Source organism: Patella vulgata, chromosome 2 (genome assembly GCF_932274485.2).
Source record: "Patella vulgata chromosome 2, xgPatVulg1.2, whole genome shotgun sequence".
Classification (NCBI taxonomy): domain Eukaryota; kingdom Metazoa; phylum Mollusca; class Gastropoda; family Patellidae; genus Patella; species Patella vulgata.
In genome coordinates this window covers 37,115,216-37,136,493 of record NC_065880.2, presented here as the reverse complement: position 1 = coordinate 37,136,493, position 21,278 = coordinate 37,115,216, and positions in this window count along the sequence as shown.

Genomic DNA, 21,278 nt, shown 5'->3' with positions numbered 1-21,278 from the left:
ATGTCACATCAATGGTTTATAAAGGTCATAAACTCACAATTTGCCCATTAACGACTGTTGCTGTGCCTCTTTGATGTACTGTTTTATTGATCAATAAAGTTATTGGCTTTCCAAAAGTAGTTATCCAATATATAGTTTGAACTAATGATTGAAATCATAAAACTTATACGTCACATTAATCGTTTAGGGGTTATAAGGTCGTGAACTTGCGAGAAAATTTGTGTCATAGGACGCCATTTTGTACACAAGTTTAATATTCTCACGGTCGTTCGTCCAATAATTTTTCTTCGCTATGGAAAGTGATTCCGATTCAGAATTTGAAGGAATTTTATCAAAGGATATTTATTTACATGTGAATATTAATCTCAGTAATGTTCCAGAAAGTGATTTTTTTGAGATTGAAACAGAGAAGAAGATATATGTGATATACGGCGTACCAAAAATGGCAGCCAGTTTTCGTTGAATATAATATCCCCACGCTCACTCTTTTAATAATTTCTTCGCTATGGAAAGGGGGATTTTTATCAAAGGGTATTTTAGATGTGAATATTAATCTCAATAATGTTAGGGAAAGTGTTTTATCCAAGATTTTAAACGGAGAAGAAAATGACCCAGATACGACTCACTATGAAAAAAAAGTCAAAATGTCGGCCCGTAGTCGGATAAATACAATACCAACTTTTTTCAGCAAACTAAGTTAAATTCAGTGATTTTTTCAACATTTTTAGGACATTTCAATGAGGATAAAAATAGTTTGACTTTTTAATTTGTTCATTGTAGTAAATCATGTACATTTTGAGCAGCAATTAGACAAATGCCTATGGCAGCATACTATGGCCTATTGTGCAATGTGCGTATGCTAAACATTGTTGATTTTAAATAAAGAATAACTTTGTTTTTGCTTTGTATTAGTGCTTAAAGTTTAGACCATTTTGATGCCCAATTATATATCTTCATTTGAATATATGAACATTTTTTGACTGGAATAATAGTTTGTGTGTCATTTTGTGTTCTCTGCAATACATGGGATTAATGGATAATCCTTTAATTAGCTCCAGGGAGATAAGCTATTGTCTAGTTAATTGGCTTAGGGCGATACAGGAGTAGTTAATTAATTAAGCCTAGGGGTCAGTTAGTTAATGATTTGGGGGTGCTTATATGTATTACTCCCAGATCTGTCATCTGTGCCAGCATAAATTTAGATCACATTTAAAGTGAATTTGACCTACAACATCCACAGTTATATAAGGAAGTAATTCTTAATAACAATAAAATGATTTCTGATTGAAGGGATCGGTGGCGTATGTAGCTCAACAACCATGGATACAGAACGAAACATTATGTAATAATGTACTGTTTGGTAGATCGTTTAATAGAAGTAATTATGATAAAATAATATATTCTTGCGCTCTACAACCTGATCTAGAAATGTTACCAGCTGGTGATGAAACAGAAATAGGAGAAAAGGTAAGTTGATTAGGGAAAATCTTGTATAAATAAGAACCAGATACCAAAGTCTATGCTGTAACTGGGAAGAGGGAGCCACGGTGACTCAGTGAGTAGGACATTGGGGCCCCAGAGCTTGCCATGAGACGCAAATTTAATTGTAGGGCAATGGACAACGTATAGTCGTTCGTTTGGGACAAAATACAGAGGTCCCGTGTACTCATTGGCATGCACCTAAAAGAACCCTTGACAGTTGAAATTCGAAATAAGAGTAGGTCATAGCGCCTCTGTCTGGGCAAAATTTCCCTCATAGAACACTGCATATTTATGTTTTTCGATATAAAACCGTCACAGAAATAAAAACCGTTATAGATACCGTGTTCAGAAATATATCGAAAAACCGAAAATACTATGGTTTTGATTTTTGTGGATAATATTATCTGAAAATATGTCTTCCTTTTTATATGCCCACATTGAAATGTGGTTGTATATTGTCGTCACCCCTGTCTGTCGGTCCGTCCGTCCATCCTGCGTCCACAATTGCTTGTTGACACTCTAGAGGCTAAAGTGTCATGGCTGTCCGTTATCTGAAAAATAGCTATTTGACATAGTTTATGGACACTTATTGAGACAGCACTGATGATTTATAGTTTAATTCAGTATTCTTGTATTGCAAAATTCATTTCCAAGAAGACATACGCTTGAATGAGAAAAAACGTTGCTATAAAAACATTTCCTTTTTATGGTCCGTCATATGTAAATAATCTTAATTAAATCAAATATAACTAATGTATAGGAAGAGTATGCATTGCCATTAGGCACATGAAATGAAAATGTCTACTCACACAAATCATTTTGCGTGAATAATTACATGTACTCACCTCACTCAGGTAAGTCTATATTTGCGTGAGTAGTCATCTACTTGCCACCAGATTGCTTGTGGCAATAGCTTGGTCCTGTGTGCATATCGTCTTCATTAGCCCAATAGGAGCAGAACCCTATTTCATTTCATTTCATTTGTAAGGCTGACCTTAAAAATATCTTTGTTTCGCCAAACCCGACCCACAATCGAGGAGAAGGGTCGGTAGGTCGGGTTTTTTTTCAGATTTTTTTTTAAAGAGCTAATTTGACAGCTTGATAATTTTCTGGGGGGAAACATTCGTCTTTTTTTATTGTCAAACAAATCAATGAGTATGACATCGGGATTTTTCGTGATGCACGACTCCGAGACTCGCACACGATTTGCCACGAACTCTAAGTGTGAAACCCCTTCAACACGTTTTTAACGATCGTGCCTTCATTTTTCTCGAAAACGGATATTGAAAATATCTTCGTCATGTTTAAAACGACGCCCCACAGACATAGAGGCAGAATCATTTCGTGGGAATGGACGTGCTTTCGTCTGCAACCATTTTGTTGAGAAGCGATACCTATGACGCTTTCGTCTTGATCAACCAGTTTCAATAATGAATCAAACCATAGCCATAGTAAAGGGAAATAACTCTCGTGATATATTTCAGGTTGACACACAAAATAAAATAAAAAGATCGCGGAAAAGTGCAATAAAATAATTTAAGTCGGGGGTGGTTTTTAGTTAGTCGGTCGCGTTAGGCGAAACAAAGATTTTTTTAAGGTCAGCCTAACTAGGAGCAAATATTTTTGGATATGAATTAATTGTCCCCCGCCTTTCGAAGAAAGCAGGGGACTATTAAAATGGGTTCGTCCGTCTGTCTGTCTGTCCGTCTGTCTGTCCGTCACACATTTTGGGACACAATAACTCTCTTCCTAATTGAGCTAGAATGTTCAAACTTGGTGTATGTGTTTATTAGGTCAATGCCTTGATGGAGTTCGAAGATGAGCATTTTCCGCTTAGGGTAAGCAGAGATAAGCAATTTGATTGGTTGATGCTTTGGGACACGATAACTCTCTTCCTAATTGGGCTAGAATGTTCAAACTTGGTGTATGTGTTGATTAGGTCAATGCCTTGATGGAGTTCGAAGATGAGCATTTTCCGTTTAGGGTAAGCAGAGATAAGCAATTTGATTGGTTGATGCTTTGGGACACGATAACTTTTAATTGAGCTAGAATGTTCAAACTTGGTGTATGTGTTTATTAGTTTTATCATTACTTTGACTAAGTTTGATGGTGAGAATTTTCTTCTTAGGCTAAGGAGCGATAAACAATTTGATTGGTCATAACATTAAATCATAACAACTCTGCTTTTAATTTATTCTATCTGATAGAGAATAATGAAATTTAGCGTATAGTTGATAATCAGTTTGATAAATATGCAATGAAATAATATGTGTCATCTATTTATTTGGGGATTTCGGCGGGGGACATTAGCCTCACTGTTGGCTTGTTTCAAATGGATTATGATTTAATCAGCCCAATATGTCAATATTTAATACCTTTTCTACAGAAATTAATTTCTTGGTTAATACATTTTTATACGCCCACATTTCCATGTGGAGGTATATTGTCGTCGCCTCTGTCAGTCCAAAGGTCTCGGTTCCTTTCGATATTGGCATGTATCGGACCATAATTTCATGGATTATGGCCCCTGATTGTACGTAAAATCACGTTTTTAGCTTGTGAACACTCTAGAGGTCACAATTTTGATTTGATTTTGATGAAACTTGAAATGCATGTTTATAACCCAAATGTCTTGTTTCCTTTCGATATTCGCGTTTATCAAAACGTAACTTCCTGAATTATGGCCCCTGATTGCACGAAAAATCACGTTTTTAGCTTGTGGTCCCTCTAGAGGTCACAATTTTTATCCGATTTAAAAAAAACGTTTTAGTATATCACCGTTACACCCTAATGATAGTTGTGTTTGAATTTCGTGAAAATCGGACCGACAAAATGGCCAGCCATTGTACGCAAATAGTGTAAAATATGGTATATCAAGGTTGTGGACCCTCTAGAGGTCAAAATTTTCATCTGATTTTGATGAAACTTGGAATGCATATTTATATCACAAAGATCTTGGTTTCTTTCAATATTCGCGCATATCGGATCGTAATTTCCTGAATTATGGCCCCTGATTGTACGAAAAATCGCGCTTTTAGTTTGTGGTCCCTCTAGAGGTCACAGTTTTTATCTGATTTAAAAAAATGTTTTAATATATCACCTTTACACCCTAATGATAGTTGAGTTTGAATTTCGTGAAAATCAGATCAAAACTGCCGGACAAAATGGCCGCCCATTGTACGCAAATGGCGTAAAATATGGTATATCAAGGTTGTGGACATCCTAGAGGTCACAATTTTGATCCGATTTTGATGACCCTTGAAATGCATGTTTATAACCCAAAGATCTTGGTTCTTTTCAATATTCGCGCATATCGGATCTTAACTTCCTGAATTATGGCCCTTGATTGTAAGAAAAATCACATTTTGAGCTTGTGGTCCCAGTAGACACTAATGATGGTTGAGTTCGAATTTAGAGAAAATCGGACAAAAGCTGACGGACATAATGGCCACCCATTGTACTCAAATAGTGTAAAAAATATGGTATATCAAGGTTGTGGACCCTCTAGAGACCACAGTTTTTATCCGATTTGGATAAAGATCTTGGTTCCTTTTGATGATCACACATATCCGAGCATAACTTCTTGGATTATGGCCCCTGATTGGTGGAAAAATCGCATTTTTAGCTGGTGGATTCTCTTAGGTCACATTTTTTTTTCCGATTTTAAACATCGTTTAGATATATCACCATCCCACCATAATGATAGTTGAATTGGAATTTCGGGAAAATCAAAATGAAAGTGCCCGACAAAATGGCCGCTCTTTGTACGCAAATTGTGTATAAATATGTAATACAAAGGTTATGGACCCTATCCATCTCTTGCAAAATGTGGGCATATCCTGCCTGGCAGCCGCTGGTTATTAAATCAAATTAGTTTGTAGGTGCTGGATCGTGAAACATGTTAAGCTGTATGTAACCATGATGAACACATATACTATGAAATGATTTGCATTTTATTTTAGGGAATAAATTTGAGTGGAGGTCAAAAACAACGAGTGAGTGTAGCCCGGGCCTTGTATCAAAATGCTGATGTTTATTTATTTGATGATCCATTAAGTGCGGTAGATTCTCATGTAGGAAAACATATATTCGATCATGTTATTGGTCCAGAAGGCTTATTACGAAACAAGGTAAGTTTTGAATTATCTCTATATATTAACTACTAATATAGAAACAATATTGATCAGATTTAACATACTTTTGAGTAATAAATTCACTCAAGGTCTAGTATATGGCAAGTCATTCTTGGTCTACTTTTTTTTAAAAAGAGGAGCATGTCACTTTTTCTACAATACCTGGTACCAGTTTTAATTTGTTTAGGAATTAAGAGCTTTAAACATTTGTTTAACATTTCTATGATTTATATTTTTTAGACAAGAATATTGGTAACTCATGGTATTAATCATTTACCTAAAGTAGACAATATAATAGTATTAGTTGATGGTCAGATATCAGAAGTTGGTTCGTATAGACAACTATTAGATCTTAATGGTGCTTTTGCTTCTTTTCTTAAAAATTATTTACTTGAAGAAGTAGAAGGAGATGTTCAGATAGATGATATAGAAAGTAAGTACTAGTATTTGAATCTGTAATTTAATACTTGGGTATCTTGGGTATCACAAAGAGATGTTCAGATTGACAATATAGGAAGTATAGGTACCATATTTTGGGGGGTATTAGTCCATACTTTCTTCCTCTAAGTCAGAAACTGTCCTCAACGAGATTTATTACATTGCTTGCCAGTGTTTTCCTACTAATCGTATCAAAGTTGTGTAACATTACATGCGTTTTTTTTGGAAGTCGATTGTCTGGCATGCATAAAAGTTGTACATAATATTTGACATCTAATAGCAATGTTGACACATAGTCAAACTAATTTATGATTTTTAACAGACTGACTTCATTTTACTTGTGTAACCTATCATAGCCTACATTTGATTGCTAATAAACTGGATATTTATAGTAGTATATTTTCAATTTTATCAGTGCTATTGTGTAGTGTCTTCATTAGAACTAACTGTACTTGACCTTGAGGCTTTTGCATCATCAGTGTGGAACAATTTGATATTCATTTAGCATTGAGTGGAAAGATAAATACAGTAAAAGAACAAATGTTGAATAATGTTATGGCATATCTTAGTCTCAAAGTGACTTGGTTTGTACATAAGGTATGAAAGGCTGAACTCTTGGTTCATTCCAGATGTAGAATTAAGAGAAGAAATTTTATCTCAATTGGAGGCTTGTTCAGAAAGTGAAACTTCAGTTTTATTGAGAAGGTAAATTTAAATGCTTAATCAGATTATAAGATTATATTGCATATTAAACTATTCTTTACATTCATAGTGCATTGTTCTGAAAATTGGTACTGTTCTTAAATACACATTAGAGAGTGGTTTAATTATTCAGTATTAGATCTTTAATTGAACATGGTTAGCCAGGGGTGTATTCGAAACAGTATTCTGGTGCAGAGAACGGATGGAGAACAGTTTTTTGTCGGTCTCGAACAGCCGGTAATGTGTTCATGAACACATTGCCGTTCTCAAATCCCACACTACCTCGTTAGCTGATGTGATGCGAGAACAAACATGATTGACGCATCGACAGCTGCCGAGAAAACAGCATCATGACTGCGTTTATTGATTTAAAAGTTTAATACCGTTCGAAAACTGCATGTAGTATGTGGCCAATATAACATCAAGTAAAAAAAGGCGGTGTACACGCGACCAAAAGAATTAAAAAAGAGTAAAACGAAGTCATTTATCAAAATTATGCTTATTAGCGAAGTCATTTATGCGTAATACAGTGTCAGTACTTATAAAGTTATAGTAATATAAGGGCATTGAGCAGTCTAAAATGCACATTTTAAAGCTATCACTGTAATTTTTGTTGATAAGATATAACATTTTGTTATTTGGAGTGATAAACTACATATTAATCACCCAAAAAATACCAATTTTATTTACCAACTATGTTCCAAACTTGACCCAAAAGCATAATAATAAAGGGTGTTGATGACAAATTTGGCATGAACAATGCTGAGTGCAATTCCCAAAAAGTTACTGTGACTGTCTAATATCCATGGAAACACCAAAAAATGATGAGTTTTTTTGGAAATTCTATTAGTGCATGCTAAAAAGCTTTATCGATAATCCCCCTGTAGATCGAAAGTAGAGGTTATAAGCGACATTTCGACACCAAAAATGTTGTAAAATATCATCTCAAAGTATTTTAAAATCTTTGTTCATTATTTACCTTCAAATGAGATTTTGTGATTTTCGGTAAATTCTATGAATACGTCCACAACAAGTTCTAAAATACAACAATTCGGACGTAAAAAGTAAATATTTACTTCAGTGCACTACTCCGCCGCTCTAAAAGTCATTTTATACATTCAAAAATGGTAGTCTTCGACCATCAAAAAATGAAATTCAGACATGTTCCAGTCGCAATAGATGGTAGACCTGGATAATCGCGTCTTGAGAGGGAATTCCTTCTGACATCATATATAGATAGATGCCAATGATCCAGTGTGAAACTGCTGCTGGACACGGCATTGATTGTTTACAGAAGATGACGTGAACAGTGTGTATGACGTCATAATTTATTCAAGAACTGATCTAGGTCGGTGAAACCTTTTCGTTTACTGTAAATAGTTTTTTCTTTCAGCGTGTACCTCCATTATTACACAACAAACGTTCAGACTGTCCTCTGGGTTATTTTAAACAAGGAACGTGTGCAGAGTCTTAATAATTGTTGTTAAAAAGTTAGTGCGTATCTTAGACTACTTAATGCCCTTAAGGCTTAAGTTATATAAATTTAATTTAACTTGTTCAAGTGTGTCTGCTAATATTTAGTGGCGGGATTGGAATATCTACCTTTTCACTTTTCTAGTTACTTGAAAGACGTCAACATTGATTTTGGCGATTGTCGAGTGTATACAGTGTTACCATGTATACAATTATCTCATGTTCGAGACTTGTGAATGTGTTCTTGCATTCTTCCGTCGTCCATGAACCTGCGCGAACATTGTTTCGAATACACCCTGAGTCACTATATTACAAACTTTGTTTTATTATTTGAGAGTATGCTCAATATACCATGTATATAACATACCTGATTAATATACCATGTATTGGTCTAAAAATATAAACATTCTTGATCAATATACAATGTATTGATATCAAAAATATAAACATATATATATATGCATAATATGCTTATGAATGTACATTTCAGAAGTATTCAAAATTTATCTCAATCCAAGACATCACTATCAAACAGTAAAAAGTCTCTAAAAGAAACTGTTTACAGTGAAGTTAAAAAACAGAAAAAAAGTGAATCTGAATCTGTTAAAACAGTTAAACAAGATGACAAATTAATTCACGCTGAAACAGTTGAAACTGGTCAAGTGAGGATAATTCTTACATGCTTATTGTATCAATGAGATAGTAAAAAAAAATGTTTCAAACAAACTAACAGTTTGCAAATAGCCAAAACATTGCACAAATTTAACAAAAAATATCAATTATTTGCAATTTATCATTGCTAACCAATAGTTACAATTTAAAATATACCAATTTGTATTATTTCAGGTAAAACTGTCAGTGTTTTATTCGTATGTAAAAGCTGTAGGACCAATATTAACTGTATTTATAATACTCTTCTTTGTATTATATAATGGCGCTAGTATTTATTCTAATGTATGGTTAAGTGAATGGAGTAAGGATGCATCTGAACCAAATACAACTACATTTAAAGATAATTTAGATATGAGGTTAGGTGTCTATGGTGGTCTTGGCGTATTACAAGGTAAGATTGTTGAATAATCAATCGTGGCATTAATGAAATTCCATACCTTCTAAATAAACAAAGAAAAATACCATGTTCTTTTGAACCTGTATGTGGATTTGGGTCTTATGAGATTGCTGTAGTAATGATCAGTAGCCATTACAATATGAAGCATCAATGTATTAAATTTAATTTTCTGTATCCCTCACAGATTCAAAATAACTGTCCATTTTAAGCCAAAATGTTGAACATTATCATCAATATATTGCATGAAAAAAATTTCATGGTATATATTAAACAGATGGTCATTAAATTAAATCATGTTTCATTTTATTCTAAACCTTCTTTAATTGATGCATGTTGTATAATTACGTTTGTGGATTTATTTGATTTTCAGGATTTTTTGTGTTCTCATCCGTATTTACCATGCTCATTAGCAATATTTTAGCTGCTAGAAGATTTCATGAATCAATGCTGAGAAATATGATAAAAGCACCTGTCTTGTTTTTTGACACAACACCTGTTGGTAGAATAATCAATCGATTCGGAAAAGATATAGATGTTATAGATGTGACACTGCCCAGTAATATCCGTCATTTCATTGTCAATTTTTTAAAATTAGTCTCTGTAATGGTCGTGATATCTGTTGGAACCCCCCTGTTTTTGACAGTTGTAATTCCACTTGCAGTTGTATATGTTCTTATGCAGGTTTGTTTATAGTGTCGGTATGCTTCTATTAAGTAGTTCTACAAGATTTCTGACTTATGTTTATTTCAAGAACTGTTTTCTTGGTTCTAGACTTTTACTTTGTGGTCATTAAACGAACAGTCCCAGATTTTGCAGGAGTGGGGATTTAAGTTGTTTTATCAATGTTAAATGCAAAGAAATTACCTACAGTAATGAGCCATTGAATATTGCTTTATTAACAGACTGGCATAGTTTTATTACCAGGATATGGACCATCTTTGTGTGAACTGATAATGCAGCTGTCAGTAAGTCCTTCATCCACAGAGACTTAAGTAAAGTTTTGTGTGATTGGCTTGAAATTTAGATGTAATGTTTATGTTTCGGAACAGCAAAAATCCTATTGAGAGACCTAAGTTTTCATCCGTTTGATTTGAAATTCATGCATAGTGTGTATGTTTATGAGATGAAAGAGCCTATTGAATTTCTAAGATCTACTATTTGATTATATTAGCACTAGGAAGAAGCCTATCAAATTTTGAATATTTCTGGGTTATTGCCTTTAAATCATTTTATGATGTATTTTAAATTATCAGACAACTTAATTAGCTGCTCTGCATGGAGTTATCTTTAACATTAGGATTCTGAAAGCTATAAATATATTTGTCCAGATTCAAATATGGCATAGGGTGGTAAGAGTGATTATCAACCACACATAATCTGGGATTGCTCCTTTAAGTATATATGGCATGAATTTTGGAATAAGTCACGGTGATTATTGATGGTGATGCGGTTTACAATTTTAACTGAATTTGTTTCATAGCCATAGCTATTTCTGAATCTAAATTGGCAAACTACATTTGTTTGATACTAGTATTGCTATGGCTTCAACCAATTTTAAAAATCAGTGTATTTAAAATGAGTGTATTTATCATAGCAAAGTTATAATGGGAATCTTGATAATTGTTAATTTAACTCTAATAACATAAAATAATAGATAGCACACGCTGCTGGGACTAGGTTTATGTTTTGTAATTTTTTTATTTATTTTTTATTTGATAGAGCACTGTAACAGACTTCTAATAATTCATCAATTTTTATGCTGATCTTTAAAATTCACTGCTTAGCTTGACAACAATTGTTATTCTTGTAGCCATTTATAGGTCACACCGTGCTCATTCTAGCCTTGCAAAGATTAATGTTGCAAAGGAAACACGTTGCAGAATGCTAAATAAGCTCACCTTGATTCACACTTTTTACCTGTCGGTTAAAATTATATATGTTAAAATTTGATACCATTTTATAAGTTCGTTAGAAATATTAAAACAGTAATATGGGTATCAGGTTTCAGGTTGCTAAATGCTTGGAGAAAGCTGGAATTGCTGCTATTTTTAAAGTGTTTTAATTTGTTATCCCTGAAGTTTTTGACAATGACAATTGATTTGTTTTTTGGTAATTTGTATGTTCCTTAAAACAATAAATAGTTATATAGTTACTATCCAAATTGCGAAGGAAGTACATATGTTCATTCCCTCTGAGTTAGAAACAATAATTCTATTTTATCATTAGCGTCTGTTAATATATTGTTTATTTGTTTCTAATTTTCAGGTAATTTCAAGTATAAGAATAATAATGGTACACATTTTTAGAGCTATTCTGTATTGATAATTAATATTCTATTAACAAACTTCTATTTCCCTTATAGGTATCCTTACATTTAGTAGTTCTTTATTAATGGCTATAGCTGGACTCCAGGCATCTTGGTATTACTACTATAATCTTATCAACAATCTGCTACGTTTACCCATGGTCTTTTATGATCGGACACCAATGGGTCGCATCATCAACAGATATTCACAAGACATTGCTGAGTTGGATCTGGTTGTGCCATACACAATAAGATCAATGATTAATGTTATTTTGATGGCAATAGCAACATTATCTATTATAATTTATACTACACCCTACTTCACCCTAATATTACCAGTATTGGCAGTCTTCTATATACCCATTCAGGTGATTCTTATATGGAGTTATTAAATGAGCTGTCTCAGATATATTTTGTAAATAAACCAGGTTTATTCTCTGTGAACGACTTTTAGAAATCATTATTGTAACATACATTTGAAGAAATACAAACTTTCACTTTCCCTATGGGTTTTGCTATAAGGCTTCAAAATCCCGGCTATATCGGTACTTGGATATAACCATATTTATATATCTGCCATGTTTTTGGTTAAAGTGGCATTTGTGATTATCAAGTCAATCATACAACTGAACAAGGAAATTTTGACTTCCAAATGAAACAGTATTTGGGCCCGCTCCTTTAAAGTGCAATGTGTTATCTCCATTTTGGGTATTTTGAAGGAATGCATATAAAAGGTTCAAAGAGATAATGAAGTCTTTGCATTCACCCCTCATATTTCTAAAAACAGAAGAAATATTTTATTTCTAAGCCCATTTTGAGAGAGAATATATGAAGAAAAAAAGTAGCCTTAAAATATTCCCTGTCAAAAACAATAAAATGGGGATAACATGTATGCAAATGTATTTATTGAATCTTATTAAACACATCTCTTATCACAAAACCTTATTCTTACAATTTTTACAAAACCAAATCAGTATATTTTACTATAATTCAATTTACAAAGCCTTATTTTTATTATCACAAAACCACATTGCTTCTATTATCGCAAAATCTTTTCTTATTATACAAAACTGAATTACTAAACACTCAAATGACAGAAGGAGTACAAGGAAATATTGAACTTTTACTAAAAAATAAATTGTTCCTTATTCAGATTTACTTACCACAGTATCCTGATTTTTACTGAATTACAAATAAAACGATACTTGGTAAATGCACAGTGTGATTTCCATTAAAAAGATTGCACCTCTTTATGCCTTCCCACTAATGTTATATATTTGCTGCTGTCTAGCAGAATGAGTGTAAGCATTTATAAAATGTGAGCAAGTTTAGACTGAGGAATAAATTTGAAGTTTATTTGAAGTGTACTATATTTATTGAAATTAGAAGTGTATCATCTGAAGTCTATTATTACTATGAATGTTAAAAAGTAAATTAATTCAAGCTATGATTTTTATATAAATTAGATTATTGAAAATCAATTTATTTGTTTTGCTGTTGTTCTCTTCAATTAATTTTTTACTTTCATTTGTAGCTTAGCTTCAGCTTTGACTTTCTATAGTAGTTATTAGTATATTTGTCCCCCGTCTTTCGAAGAAAGCAGGGGACTATTAAAATGGGTTCGTCCGTCTGTCTGTTGTCACACTTTTTAGGACACAATAACTTTCTTTCTATTTGAGCTAGAATGTTCAAACTTGGTGTAGGTATTTATTAGGCCAATGCCTTCATGGAGTTCGAAGATGAGTATTTTCTGCTTAGGGTAAGCAGAGATAAGCAATTTGATTGTTTGATGCTTTGGGACACAATAACTTTAGTTCTAATTAAGTGAGAGTGATGAAACTTGGTGTAAAGTTTTGTTACATCAATACCTTGACTAAGTTCGATAAAGAGCATTTTCTGCTCAGGGTAAGCAGAGCAATAAGCAATTTGATTGGTCAAGACTTTGAGCTAGAATGTTCACACTTGGCGTTGGTGTTTATTAGGTCAATGCCTGGATGGTGTTTGAAGATGAGCATTTTCTGCGTAGGGTAAGCCGGGATAAGCAATTTGATTGGTTGATGCTTTGGGACACAATAACTTTAGTTCTAATTAAGTGAGAGTGATGAAATTTGGTGTATAGTTTTATTACATCAATACCTTCACTAAGTTCGATAATGAACATTTTATGATCTGGGTTAGTAGAGCGATAAGCAATTTGATTGGTCGAGACTTTGGAACACAATAACTCTCCTTCTTGTTGAGGTAGAATGTTTAAACTTGGTGTAGGCGTTCATTAGGTGAATGCCTTGATGGAGTTCGATGATAAACATTGTCTGCTTACGGTAAGCAGAGATAAGCAATCTGATTGGTTGATGCTTTGGGGCCAATAACTTTAGTTTTAATTAAGTAAGAGTGATGAAACTCCCAGTATAGATTCATTATATCATTACCTTGACCAAGTTTGATGATGAGAATTTTCTGCTTAGGCTAAGGATGGATAAGCAATTAGATTGGTCAAGACTTTGGAACATAACTCTGCTTTTAATTGAGGTAGAATGTTTAAACTTGATGTTGATGTTCATTAGGTGAATGTTTACGGTAAGCAGAGATAAGCAATCTGATTGGTTGATGCTTTGGGGCCAATAACTTTAGTTTTAATTAAGTAAGAGTGATGAAACTCCCAGTATAGATTCATTATATCATTACCTTGACCAAGTTTGATGATGAGAATTTTCTGCTTAGGCTAAGGATGGATAAGCAATTTGATTGGTCAAGACTTTTGAACATAACTCTGCTTTTAATTGAGGTAGAATGTTTAAACTTGATGTTGATGTTCATTAGGTGAATGTTTTGACTGAGTTCAATGATTAACATTTTGAGCTGAAGCTAAACAGTGCTGAGCAATTTTATTGGTCGATGCTTTGGTACCAGATAACTTTGATTCTATCTGGTAGAGAGTGATGATACTTGGTGTAGAGTTGATAATCGGTTTGATTGCTTGATACTTTTGAAAAAAATAAATGTGCGATTAATTAATATGTGTCATCTATTTATTTTGGGATTTCGGCGGGGAACATCAGCCTCACTGTTGGCCTGTTTCCCAGTCAGCTTAAAGCTTTCGTGATACCATTGTTCAAGTTTTACTAGGACTGGTCCATGTGCTTCTTAAAAGGAGCATGTCAGCAAGAGATTTTTGCTGTGCTGTCTGAAGAAAAAGTGTCTGTCCTAGAACACCCTGATAAACTTAACATGTGTCTTGTACACCAGAAAATACTGTACATATAATTGCAATTATAATATCAATTCTTTCATGTTCTGTAATCAAGTTCCTGCTTTTATGACATCTATTGATACCAATGCAGCTTATTTTGTTACAGATCTTTCTTGCAGGAGGTGAAGGTGTTTAATTGTTCATACTAGATAAGAAATTAGGACAACTGTCGGCAAGCCAAAGCAAAGTTTTTTTATTTTTTTTATTAGAATTTGTTATATTTTAAATGACAGACTGCTAATAATTATATGGAAATATCTTACCTGAAAAGACAGCATTTGCTGCTTAAAATCCATGTTTGTTAAAGCCCGGCGTACATCGACACATGTAACTGGAGACAACTAGTTGCCGGCAATTGGGGGAGCAACTACTAGCAACTGAGTAGATACGATCGATTGCCAGTTTGTGTCGATGTATGCTTGTGACTGGAAAACCACCAGTTGCTGCTAGTTGCCTGTGTTCTCTTTTCTGGCATCTAGTTGTACTCAGTTTCTCTAAAATGGACGATCAACAGCAACTGAACGTTTGTACGATCAAGAGGGCACATGGGTCGTCACGTTACCAGTGTTCGCAATCATTGCCGTAGATTTGCTATGTATACAGTTAATTATGATAAAAAAGAAAGAAGAACTGTTTTCTTACACTTCATATAAAGGGCAATTGATATTTTGGTAAAATTTCAGCTTAATTCTCCTAGAGCTAAAGCCGTAAAAGACTGTCAGATATTAAAAAACAACCTCAGGCGACTAGCTGAAAGAAAAACTGAAAAATTACATGACCTACTGAAGCACTTGTTTTTCTATTTTACTAATGTTGATGTATTCATTTTGAATTGAGCAACCAACCAGATGCCGAAGTGTCAATCAATATACGTCAAACGCTTTGATCGACTCTACCAATCATTTGCGGAACTTCCAGTCGCCGTGTTGATGTAGGCCGTGCTTACAATATTACAATATTTTTATACGCCGTCGCCCCTGTCCGTCCCGACATCTGTCCGTCTGTCCATGCACAATTTGTTTGTGGGCACTTTACAGGTCACAATTTTTATCCAATTTTGACGAAACTTAAAATATTGGTCAATCTCCCAAAGATCTTGGTTCCTTTCGATATTGGCATGTATCGGACCATAACTTCATGGATTATAGGCCCTAATTGTACGAAAAATCACGTTTTTAGCTTATGAATACTGTAGGGCTCACAGTTTTCACACAATTTTGATGATGAAACTTGAAATGCATGTTTATAACCCAAAGATCTTGGTTCATGCCTATCAGATCGTAACTTCCTGAATTATGGCCCCTGATTGTACGAAAGATCGCGTTTTTAGCTTGTGGTCCCTCTAGAGTTCACAATTATTATCCAATTTGATAAAACCTTTGAATATATCATCGTTCCACCATAATGTTGGTTGAGTTTGAATTTCGTGAAAATCGGACCAAAACTGCTGGACAAAATGGCCGCCCTTCGTATTCAAATACAATAGTGTAAAAGTCTGGTATATCAAGGTTGTGGACCCTCTAGAGGTCACAATTTTGATCCGATTTTGATGAAACTTGAAATGCCTGTTTATATCCCAAAGATCTTGGTTCCTTTTTATATTCGCACATATCAGATCGTACCTTCCTTAATTATGCCCCCTGATTGTACGAAAAATTGTGTTTTTAGCTTGTGGTCTCTCTAGAGGTCACAATTATTATCCGATTTAAAAAAATGTTTGAATATATCACTGTTACACCGTAATTGTGGTCACATTCGAATTTCGTGAAAATTGGACCAAAACTGTCAGACAAAATGGCTGCCTCTCCTACGCAAATAGTGTAAACATCTGGTATATCATGGTTGTGGACCCTCTAGAGGTCACAATTCTGATTCGATTTTGATTAAACTTGAAATGCATGTTTATAACCCAAATATCTTGGTTCCTTTCGATATTCGCGCATATCGGATTGTAACTTCCTGAATTATGGCCCCAGAATGTATGAAAAATCACATGAAAAAAAAACATGTGAATATATCACCGTTACACACTAAGATCTGGGTTCCTTTTGACAATTGCGCATATCCGAATGTAGATTCCTTGATTATGGCTCCTGATTGTTTAAAAAATCGCATTTTTAGCTTGCAGATTCTCTGGAGGTCACAATTTTTTTTCCGATTTTAAAAATCGTTTAAATATATCACCATTCTACCATAATAAAGGTTGAATTCGAATTTCGGGAAAATAGAAATGAAACTGCCCAACAAAATGGCCGTTCTTTGTGAGCAAATTGTGTACAAGTATTTATACGAAGGTTATTGAACCTCTAAAGGTCATAATTTTTATCTGATTTTGATGAAACTTAAAACATATCTTTATATCCAAAAGATCTCAGTCCCATTTGATATTTGTGCATTTCAGACCATAACTTTCTGGATTATTGCCCCTGATTGTACAAAAAATTAGCATTTATAGTTTTTAGCTTGTTCTCTATCCATCTCTTGCAAAATGTGGGCGTATCCTGCCTGTCAGCCGCTGGTTTTGCTTTGGCACGACAATATATTGTAAAGTTAGAAATTTGTAATGTATGCATAAGAACTAACAAACAAAACTACTTTTGTTCAGTTTATTTCATTTTAGAGCATTAATATAACATGAATTCTGAGACATTAATTTAGAATGATTTTGGCTTTTAATGGACAAAAAAATTTAAAATTTGTTTTGTAAAACTCACACATATTATAATTCTGTTTCTACAGGGCTATTTGTATTTATAGCTGTATTGATAAAAGCAGTCGGAGCCAGAGATGCATCCAAAATCCTTCATCAAAATTTCCTCATCAACATTATGAAATCTCCTATGAAATTCTTTGATACGACTCCACTAGGACGACTCGTTAATAGATTTGCCAAGGATGTTGATATTATAGATATAACAATACCAGCTACAGTTCAGATGTGGTTACATTGTTTACTACATGTTATTAGTACTGTACTTGTGGTTTCCATCAGTACTCCTTACTTTCTTCTGGTTATATTACCACTACTTATATTATACTATTTTATACAGGTATCCATGGTTACCAGACATTTATTTATTTATATATTGTTTTGGTTTTTTTCTGTCTGTCTTACTTGGGTAATTCTGATAAAATGTTTAATATTTTAAAGGTAGTCATTATAAATTGCTGATTCATAAAACCTAAATCAAAAGTAAATAAATTTATCTTTAACTTAAAAAATTTAAGTTGCCATTATCGAATTAGATGTTCTTAAGGTATTTCTATCTGCACATTACAATGAAAATAATGATAATATGCATAAAGCAAAAATATTTGCTTATTTAAAAGTTATTAGAAAAAGATTTAATTAGTGTGCAACTTAAAGTAGCTAAGTCCGTAACTCAATATCATCCAAAATCTTCGACATTGGAAACACAAATTTTTTTGCGATTTAAATCTGCATTGGTGTTGTGATATTCTTACCTGGAAAAGATGGGCTTCTGATATCCAATATTTAAGACAAAATAAACATTTTACCATTGGTACACGAATCGTGTACCATAATGCGTTTCAGCGCCATTTGTAACAAGGTATTCAAAGAATGAGGCTAGACATATTCCACAAGTCATGTCAAACGGTGATAGCATGTTCTTATTTTGAGAGCATGCACAATAAATAATATCGGTTTTGACTGGAATAACCAGACGCTAGAAACTGACTTGCTGTTCAGACTTCTGGCGTATTTCCCCGAACAGAACTGATGACAATTCACAGTAAAACGGACACGATTGAATGTAAAACAGTTTATATAAATTCATATTACATTATTATATGTATTGCGACCCACTTGTGCCAATTTCTAGTTCCAAAATATTAGCGATTTAGCTCCTTAAAATTATGCCATCATCATTGAAAAATATACATAGCTTGGATAATCAGGGTTTTGTTATAAGAATAAAAAAATATACGGTATATTGTCTCTGTATCCATGGTAAACTGCATATTAAACACAGCTGTAATATTTGGTAATATCTTTTTAAGACAGCATACCTTCATATTTGGCATTTTATTAGAATTGCTTATTGTATAAATATATACATGTAAACATTAGTATTCTTTTTGAATATAGTAATTTTAGCTTTAGCATGTTGGCTTTACACAGTAGTGGTATATTGTTATCTTTTTATTACAGATAAACTTAAATTATAATATCTTATAAAAAACTATGTAACAATTACTAAATATGCTGTAAATGCTCGCTGTTGTATATTTGATATCAGGTAAATTAGTACCGAATTAATGATATATTTGAAATAAGTTTACAGAAACTGTTATACATTTGTTTTAATTGCAGCACTGATAAAATGACTAATAATATTATATTATATATGATATATATTATATCTGCCCTAAACCTTGTTAATGCAATAGAGGTTACAGTTTTAACAGGTTTTATTCAAATTTGGTGTGAGAAGACCTTATCAATAATATTCAGTGTTCTGCAACGTTACTGTTCCAGAGTAAACCCCCTGTGATAGAGGCTACAATTTTTTTGTGTCTTTTTTTTGTTTTGAATTTGTTGTAAAGTATTGGGTTCATGGGAGGATGATCCATATTGATATTGAGATTTCAGCTTCAGAGTTAAAACTATCACCACCATCCCTTTCCGAGAAGCTTCTGAAAACCATATAAGCTAAAATGATTTAACTGATTTTTCAAATTTAATGATGAGCCCATTTGATTTGCCTTGTTCTCCGTTCATCATTTTGAAAATGCAAGTATATCTTGCATGGAAACCGCTTTTCAGCAAGTGTTTGTGCTAAATTCAAATGTCAAATTGAATCCAAATCTGTTAGCTTAATGAACTTACAATAAGTAATAGACTTTGTGGCAATAGGTATTCTATAAAGAGGTATGGTACCCATGACAACTTTAGGTATGAGACCTAAACCAGAAAATCGGCCGCAATGCCTCCATCAAATATAAAATACAGAACATAAAGTTAAAACTGAAAACATTTAATAGCCAGCAATTATTGGATCATTCTTCATAAAGAAAGCCCCAGCAGACAAGTAAATGTGATTCAAATATGCAGGGAATTCTAAATTTGCATTACATTTATATATGCTATATAGATACCCATATATATAGTTAGTTACAGTGCTCTTGTTTAGTATAGTTTATCAGTGCTGCAATTATTTTACTGCTCTATTAAAGATATTTATAGAGAGTTGGCCATTCTTGCTATAACAGTTCAAAAGTAGATGATGAAAGAAGAATATATTGAAAAATTCAGTCAAATTACTTTATTCTGAACATAGTTATCATCGTTGTAATATTTGCCTAGAAATGGTAGCGAAATGTGTCTTCACCTTCGCCGAACGTTTGATTGACAGGCGTTAATTCCAACTACATATCTCGATTATCAAGTAAAGTTTTCAATGGCATACGGAAACGCTTTACAGCGGCCTCGCTAAGTACACTCTATCATTTAGCCTCGATCTAACTGACATATTTTCATCAGGTTACCCCTTATCTGATTTAATCAATTAGTGAAATCCTATTTAAATCCGAGCTGTAGCCGAGCCATCCGTAGGTCTACAGAGTTGATTTTGGTTTTGTTGTTTAAATAAAGATCTAATTTATAATTTCTATAACATCTGAAGCCTAAATTAAGACTTGCAATAATCAGATTTAGCTCTTGCATAATGCATGTTTAATGATTTAATGGCTGCCTAATAGTTGCTGTTTTTGGTTGATTATTGACATTGGTTTTTTTTTATGGGAATGTGTGCTTCTTTTATTGTATTTTTATGTCTTGGTTATGCTGCACTTTTTTACAGATTTGTCTTAGCTAGATGATTTTGTTCAATATTGCATATTAAAGCGTACATGTAGTTTATTTTTGCTTTTATTAGTATTTTTTTTAACTCACATTTACAATTGATACATTAACCTGTTAAGCGTGACGTTTTTAAAACGTTAACTACCCCCTATTGTGCAATTAATTTGACGAAGTGATGAAGAACTATCTACTACGTTCTAATAATAGGTTGGGGAAAATACCTCCAAGGCGTTATATTATGCCCTACACACAGTGAGTAGCATTTGTCCAGGACGTAATATAAAGTCCTACACATGCTGGGGAATTATGTTCAAAGAATAGGGTTGGGGAAAATACCTCCAAGAAGTTATATTACGCCCTACACACAGTGAGTGGCAGTTGTCCAGGACGTTATATAACGATCTACGCACTTAACGGGTTAATATTAAATTACTTGCTTCATATGGTACTGACTTTTAGGTTATTGGACTGCTGGCATATGCTTTCATATTCTTTCGCTTTTATGTCTAAACTTGCTCATATTTTATTTAAATTACATTAAAATTAAATAGTTTTATTGTGATAAATTAAATTAAATCTAGATTGAATTTAAAGTAAGA